The 8,475-nt window shown below is 48.0% G+C and overlaps 1 protein-coding gene across 2 annotated transcripts in view; it reads right to left on the reverse strand.

Moving 5' to 3' along the window:
- CUL1 (cullin 1) overlaps window positions 1-5,700 on the reverse strand; it is a 102,196-nt gene extending 96,496 nt beyond the window's left edge. The window contains exon 1 of one of the 2 annotated variants that reach the window (XM_040643862.1): window positions 5,579-5,700. The gene's annotated coding sequence lies outside the window, so the exon portion shown is untranslated. Of the gene's footprint in view, window positions 1-5,309; window positions 5,465-5,578 lie in introns of those variants that run through there. The other variant, XM_040643861.1, reaches the window with a different exon arrangement.
- Window positions 5,701-8,475: the final 2,775 nt, after the last annotated feature.

Genomic DNA, 8,475 nt, shown 5'->3' on the forward strand with positions numbered 1-8,475 from the left:
ATTACATATATTGTTTCTGTTGTTTAATATTCACTGAATAATCATTAAATACAGAATTACAGAAATGCAAAGTTATCTAAAAATGATGAAATAATCATCCTTAATAGCAAAAAACTGAACACATGCTCACGAAGGTGTTAAACCAGTGTTCTCATGACAAAGTATTAATCTACTAATTAGTTTCTCTCTTAGACTAAACTTTAGAAGATTAGCTATTTCAAAGGGCACACATATTTTGTATGCGTTTGTCACATATTTCTCTCAGAAAAGTCAAACTAAATTACTCTTTCTAGCGACGTGCGAGCGGGCTTATTTCTCCATACCCTCACCAGAAGTGGTTTATTTTTTAATCTAGGCCAAAATTTTCAAGACCAGTATCTCGCTGACTGGCATTTCTAGGAGTATGGCTGGTGAAGCCAAATCCTTTCTTCAGGTTTCCTGCTCCTTCTTTTATCCTATTGGCTTACAAGCCCTCTTTTTAAAGGAAAGTTAAACTGCTTCTAAGTCACAATATTCCTTTCAGTTTGCCACTTGCCCTTATTCCTGGCATTTTAGCACACAGAGGCTTACTAACTCTGATTTTGCCCTTTACAGAACTGTTTTCCTTTACAGTCCCTACTTCTGGTGGGACGCCCTACTACACTGGGAGAGGCTTTCACCAAGATCATTTGTAGTAGGTTTTGTTCCTTCAATTTTGAAAGATATTAAAAAGCACACAAGTTCACCACCGTAAAATTACCTTTTGGCACTACCTTAAATATTTTCACAAGTGCATACACACTTTATGCACAGATTTTAAATGGCTGCACACATTTCATACGCCCTGTTTTCCAAAATATTTTCTCATATGGGCCTTCTTAAAAATCGCAACTTGTTAGATCTGAATAGTCTTAAAATGGTTTTATAAATTTTTGCAAGGCCAATGAATCACATCACACCCAATTCAACGACAGTTCGAAGTTCCAGAACTGTTCATTTCTATCCCACCAGTGTCCAATTACTCTCCTTCCACGTCCACCAGTTACTGAAAGACCAAGAAGAGTAAATTCATGCTTGGTGGTCACCTGGAGTTCTGCATAATGAACGGTCATAACTATCAACTATCAGTTATCAATCCTTAAACATTTTCATTCTGATCTCTTCTCCTCTACTTAGGAAGTGTCTGGTTGTGAGCTGGAGTTCTGGAGTCCCTCTGTCCTGTTTTAGGCTCACAACCTACTAGGCCTGGCCTTAACTGCTCACAGCCTCAGGCTCTCCACCTACACGCTACAAGGCAGAGCAGGCAGCGGTACTGACACTTCATGGAGTTTGGGGAAGATTCTAGGCGGGTGTGTGTTCTTGAACACAGTAGGAGTTAAACGAATGTTGACTCAGGCACCGTGCTAGGCACAGGGGACAGATGTATATGATACACTCCCAGCCCTAAAGGAGGTCCGTCTAGTGGGAGAAACCACCAAGTCCGGTCAAAGAGTGAGGTGCTAGGTCAGTGACCAAGGCAGGGCCTCATGGGATCCCAGGGAGGGCTCCTAGCCTGGGATGCGACGGGACAAGAGGTCAGGGCCTAAGCAGAGCCTTTCCTGAAGGAGCAGGACTCTGTCAGGTGACAGAAGGGAATACGGTACTCTAGACAGAGCGGAAGCTGGGGCAGCAGCAGACGGAAGGCAGCATGGGAAACCACCACAGTGACGCTGAAGCAAGGCGCGGAAGTCAATGAGGGGATGCTGCTTACTTAATCCAAGTTCCCCGAGGAAAAAAAATTTAAATGACTATCAAACTTAGCTTCACAAGTCAGCTTTTCAAACATGAGTAAGATTATGCTTTAGAAGAGAACAGTTTTTCAAATGTTGTTAAAAGCGATGATATTCCCACGGAATCCACACACTTTGAAGGCCTAAAGAAATCTTGAAATAGTATCAATTAAAAACCATCTTATTTTACAAATGAGGAAATACAGGCCCAGCAAGTTAAGCTCGAATTAGACCCCAGGTTTTCTCTACCAAGCAAAATGTTCTATGCAAAATGTCCTAAACAAAAATAAATGAATGAATAAGTAACATACTTATGGCTGGAAAATATCTGTATGAATAAAAATTTTAATGTCATTAAGTATCATAATTCTGTTTATAGCATGCATTATTAAACAAACGTGTTATAAACAGGAAGCTGAAAGTCCTTAGTAATGGAATAAAGTTAAGGGTTTTACTCAAATTTGATTCATTTAACATGTACTTCTCAGTTTTGAAAAGTAAACAACACACTTTACTGAGGAAGTACCAGGTATCAGAAAAAAGAGCAAAGTGAACCTAGAATTGGCCCTGAAAAAAACGGTACACTCTTTTGCCCAGGCATATCTAAAAGACAAAGTTCAAAACAAGCCTATGGTCCCCCAAAGCCATCCTATTCCAGATAGACTCAGCTGCTGAAGATAGAAGGCCTGCGGCTTTGGGAACTCTGTAGGGCTGAAACAGCAAAGAAGGAAAATACAAACACATACCTAAGTTTTTTGGGCCCTCATTTTTAATTTGAAGAATGGCAAGTAACAACTCCTCAATTTAAAGTACATTCATTTTGGGGGCTCCTGGCTGGCTCAGTCGGTGAAGCATGCAACTCTTGATCTCAGGGTTGGGGGTTCGAGCCTCATGCTGGGTGCAGAGATACTTGAAAAAATAAAAATCTTAAGAAAAAATAAAGTACATTTTGATTTGCCACGCTGAAAGAAAGACACACTACGCCTGCTGGGTATACTGGGAGTGAATTTCTGAACAAAGGCCCTCAAGGACCTAAGAATGGTCTCTCCTGCAAGAGAGGCCACATCGACTCCAGCAGCACCACTGGGTGCGTGCCAGCTCTTGAGCAGGGAAAAGCCTCAGCTACCAAGAGATTTCACTTCAAAAGCAAGGCTGCAATACTTAACCTGGGGGAAAATACTTCAATCTTTTGCAAAAAAATAAAAAGCGGCACCTTAAAACTAGTTCTGAAGGGGAAAAAAGCTAACTGAAGTTTCACCACTTGTTTTCTTATCACTTTCCTGGATTTCTGTAGCTAAAGAAAACCTGAGCATTTTTTTTGTTGGGGCACTGTATTCGATCCTGGCTGTCTGTAACAGCAATTATAATAAAACTTGCAGTACTACCAGCATAAGAAGTGTTTTCTGCAGCCCACATCAGAAGTGGTCAAATGCTGGGTATCAGAATTATTCTAGATTTACTCATTCAAAAAACAACTGAGGTAGCAAGTTCTATGCTACTTTGGGGATGCAAAAATAAGGCATACCCCCTACCTTCAAAGAATTCACAGTCTGAAACGTATAAAGGCTGTAATGACAATCAACACTAAGTTAATTACCACTAGAAGACAATATTCAGCAAGAGGAAAAGGAGTCTTAGGGGCTGTAATATGGAAGCAAACTGCAAAATCAGCCCAGCCATTCACGTGTCCCTCAGGCCTCTTGATGTGGCCTCCCAGACATTAGGACTGGGGGACATGGCGGCCAGGACCTGAGCATGTGGCTGAAAGAGGGAGGGTACTGTAAGTTAAAATCCTAGTGTATCTACAGTGTTAACTTTTCCTTTTGGCAAAATCGTTTTTAAAAGATGGTGCCAACGAGGAAAAAAAGTTTAATATTTTCAGAGAGTAATTCAGCCACCCTTCTCAAACTTAATAAGCAGTCTCCCGAAACCTCCAAAAATGGGCATAGTAGGGTTAAAGCTTGCTTCCTTCGGAATTGGAAATGCGACCTGTCTGACTTACCATGGAAAGCAATAAACAGCACTTCCAAATAAAAAAAATTTCTAGTATCCAAGAACCCTTTTTAAACAAAGAAAGTCCAAATTTCTTTTAAAACAAATCAACTGGTTTTGCTTTTCAAACAATACTTATCGCGCTACACAAGCCATAAACTCCCCAGGATTTCAGAAAATCAGGTAAACAAAGTAGCCACAAAATGAAGTGTTAAACTTCAAACTGCACACGCTGCTGCCTAGTGACAGGATAGGTTTAGGTCCTAGGAACTTAGGGCCCAAAGTAAAAGTGAATTTAGTTCCCCTTCTGTCACTCTGATAAGCGCATTTCAAAAACAGTGTGACCATTTACTCCACTCCAAACTTTGACGGTCTTAAATGCCACTTCAGGGAAGGACAATTACACACACAGCAAATAAAAAACTGCAATTCCGTATTTGCACACTTACCACTAACCCCAACTACGAACTAAAGGCAACAGCAGCGATCCAATCGGAAAAGAGAATCCTGTTTTTGGCAAAGAGCTCGCTAAAGACAGAAAACCCTTAACTTTGGGGATCAGTCTCAAGGAATGTTCATAAAGCACTTCCCTCTCGCTTAACCATTTCGCCCACAGAACACAGCACTGCACAGGTGGCGGAGAGAGGCTCGCGGCGACCCCGCCCCACGCTGGCCGCCCGCGCCCGGGTTACCTGCGGGGTCAGCGCGCGCTCCCGCCGGGCGCAGGGCCGGGGGCGCGCCGAGGCCCGGCCCGACTCGCGGGCACCGGGGGGCTCCGTCCCGTTCGGCCCCCGCACTCGCATCCCTGCACGCTTCCCCGATCCGCTCCCCCGAGAGAACGGGGCAAAGGGGCGACTGTTACCCAATAATAGCGATCTACACAGTCGCAACAATGCAGGCGGGGACCCCGAGAGCCGCGGGCGGGGAACCGGAAAGCAGAGCCCGGCTCCGCGGCTCCTCCTGCGCGCGAACCCAGTACTTTCTTGAGAGCACGAGTCGACAGGGAAAAAGAGACGCACAGGGGACTAGCGGTCCCGAGGGGGTGGGGGAGAAAGGGCATGAGCCCGGGCGCCCCAAGGGGTCGCCGCACGAGAGGAGACGAGGAGGAGGCGAGGCGCGCACGCCCGGGCTGCCCGGGGCCGCTCGCTCGCCCGCCCAGCCCCGCAGCCTGAGCCCGGTCGCGACCGAGAGAGAGAGGCCGGCGCCACAAGGCCGCCGCCTCGGGCGCGATGAATCGGGCTTTTTTTTTTTTTTCCCCAGTGCGTAGTCCAGGCCTGGCCGCTCGGAGCCCGCGTCCGGGGCCGCGGCCCGGCCAGGCCAGGCCCGAGCCGGCCGGAGTGACTCAGGGCCGGGCCCCACTCGCTCCCCTACCCGCCCCGGCGTCCTCCGCCCACGAGTCCCCCGGCCCAGCCGCCATTCCGCCCCGCTGCGGCTCGGCTCGGCGACTCAGGCCTCGCCGGGCGCCTGGTCTCGGCCGCCGCGGCCCCAGTCACTGCGACACCGCGGCTCCGGCCCGGGCCTGCGCCGCCGCGGCCGCCTGCCCTCGGCCCCCGCGTCGCCGCCACTCACCCGCATTTCCCTGGTGCCTAAAGGGCTCGGGCAACGTCTTCACCTGGTCGCTGAGCCCGGGCCCCGGTTAAATCCCCGTCCCGCCAAGGTCTGGCTGTGTCCCTCAGCCGCCGGGGCTGCCCCGCCTGGAGCTGCGTGCGACACGGCTCCCGCCTCCTCCTCCTCCCCTGCCCGCCCGCCGGCCCTCCTCCCGCCGCCGCCGCCGCCTGCACCACGCAACCTCCGCCCTCTCGCCTTTCCTCCTCGGCTCCCCGCCCTCCCGGCCTCACCGGCTCCGGCTACCGTGGGGGAGAAGCTGGTAGGGGAGGGCCGGAACGCACCGCCATCGGCGTCCGGGGCGGGGGAGCCGGGAAACCGTCGCCGCCATCTCCCCACAAGCCCGAGGCGCGGGAGGGGCCCGGAAACCTCCCGCCCGGCGCGGCCACTGCCCTGGGGTCGCCCCCCGCGCCGGCCGAGGATCCGCGAGCGGGGCGTGTTTCTACCTGAAAGCCCGTGGCCCCTTCCCCCGAGCGCCGCGCCATCCGCTGCCGGGCGCACCGGATCCTCCTCCAGGTTTTAGAGCCTCCCTCGCCTTTGGGAGCCTCTGAAGACCCGGCTTCCCGCCACTTCGGACCTAACGAGGAGGGGTCACCTTTTTAGGCTGGGGGCACCAGCCTCTGCAGAAACGGCCCCCAAAACACCCTGAAAGAGAGGGTCTTGCACCTCCTCCCGCCCCTCTCCTGTGCGCACACACCACACACAGCCCGAGCCAACATGGAACACAACCACAAGTACACCCAGTTGATATGCCTCCCGCAACATCCGACGGGGCGAGGAGCAAGTCAGAGATGGGCAAGTGACCCTGAAAATCAGGCACAGACTTCAAAGAAACGTGTAGTGGGTTCTCGAGCCCCTTTACACCTGCAGGCCTTCACAATCAGTACCTGGAAGCCTGAGCTTACCGGTGTGTGTCTCTCTCTTTAAAAGCGTTTCTCAAGGAAAACCCAGCTAGGCTTCCCTGCATAAACTCTTTAACCAACTCTTTTTTTGGCAAGTGACAAAGAATCACTCTACCATTAGTCTTTGTAGAAACAAATCAAGAAGAGAATAAGGATTTACATGTGTGGATGGTAGGAGATGACTTAAATGTTTTCACGTGTAACCTGAAGTAGTTAATGACATTCACTTGAAATTAACTGTCACTTGGGTACTTGAAATACTCTACTCATTTTGGCAGCACAAATAGCCACTGGGCTTCCTACGGTGACAAAGGGTGGAGAAAGCATGGACTTGCCCCACACTTAGTGAGGGGCTCTTGCTTTAATACCACGGTTCCCAACATACCAGAGAGCGGGGTAATTCCATGAACAAGCAAGGAAGGCTTTCTAATGATCCCATCTGGGCAAAAGATGCGGTGAATGTAACTTCCTGTTCTGCTTCAAACTAAAACAGGACAGAGATTCTAGTATGACCTTGGGGTAGAAATCCTAGGCCCAGAGCAGAAAGCTGTGCCCAGGGTCCACAGTTTATCCTGATTAACATGGGTTTTTCTTGGAAGAAACATCCCACTGGTAGTAGGTGGTTCCTTCCATTGAAATGGTCTTTTGTAACACCTAAATACCTTTAGAAGTATTGCATTTCACCGAAGTGTGTAATCTCAGCCCATGCAAGGGGTTAAAAATTCTTGGTTTATATCCCATACTTATAAATAACCTAGTTGAAAGAACACTTACATATATTTAATAACTTTTTGTGGGTACAGGGTAAGACTGAAGGTAAAAATGGAAGGCTTGTCCCTGTGGACGATGCTTTCCACTATACATACATGGCTTCATATCTTCATTTCTTCGCCTCTCCTGGAACCTGAGCTTTCCTCAGACAACGGTCTATCTCATCTTCCCTAACCCATGTTCTTCAATGTTATCATTCAATATGGCCGCCTTGTCTGCAACCTCCCACAGCTAATATACCAGCTGAGTGGGCCAACTCTCTCTTTACTGTTTGTTTATCGCATTTTCTGTTTTTCTTTGATAGAAGTATTTCATCCACCTATACCACCCTCTCCACGTCTCCCTGCCTCCGTCCAGGTTGTTAACTTCCTTCTGTCCTTTACTCTCCACCCATCTGCACTATCATTCTTAGCAGCTAGACTATTCCATTGGCTTTCCTGCCACTTCACAACCAGGCTGCATCTACACCACTTCTACTCTGGGCAGGTAACCTTTGCCTCAGACCTAACAGATCAAGGGCATCTACTCTCTTTCCACTCCAAAAAAAATCCTTCCTCCATCTTTCTCCCCCACCTCAGCGTAATTGATGTCCCTCTTTCAGATGACACAAAGTTTGGAGGGATGATTACCTGGATAGAGGTCAGAATAAAAATTCAAAATAGTCTCAGGCTAGAATATTAGGCCCAAACCAATGAAATAAAATAGAGTTTTACATGCCTAAAGCAATATGACGTAGTTCGAAAAGCCCTGGTTTTAGATTAAGCAGACTCAAGTTTATATTCAGACTCAAACTATCTTTTCCTCTAGTTAACTGTTAAATGGGGATAAAAATACCTACCTCTTAATGTTGTTGGGAAGGATAATTCCTTAATAATCTCAGCATAATTTCCAAAACATTAAGTATTAGTTCCCTTTCTGTCCTCGTCTTCCATAAAGTGTCTTCCATTTTCCAAGTCACAGGGGCCTGAAAACTCAAGATTCTGACCTGTTTACCTTGTACTCCAGAGGTGGTCACCATCCTAGAGAAATCCTCTGTCTGTTTTGGCTCGGTCTGTGAGGGCAGACACGATCATAATTATACCCATCTTCCAATGAAGAATCCTAGGACTCAGAGAGATAGTAGGTAATTTGCTTCACATCTCTCAGCTTGGTCAGTGGCATAACCTGATCTGGGGACTCCCAGGTCCACATACATCCACTAGTTCACTAAGATAGATTCCCACACCTATACTGTTCCTTTAACCTTCTAAATGGTTTTCCTGATTCTGATCTCTTGTCTATCCTTCCAGTCCATGCAGTGACTGACTGCAGAGAGTTCTTTCCCGGCTGATACCTTCGTCATTGTATCTTTGTCCTTTCAAACTTTTTAATGGCCCCCATTGTTCATAGGGTTCAGTCCAAGCTCTGACCCAGCACTTAAGGCTTACCATAATCTTGTCCTAACTTACTTTTCCAAA

The sequence above is a fragment of the Ursus maritimus genome, unplaced genomic scaffold (assembly GCF_017311325.1).
Source record: "Ursus maritimus isolate PB19 unplaced genomic scaffold, ASM1731132v1 scaffold_3, whole genome shotgun sequence".
In the NCBI taxonomy this organism is placed as follows: Eukaryota; Metazoa; Chordata; class Mammalia; order Carnivora; family Ursidae; genus Ursus; species Ursus maritimus.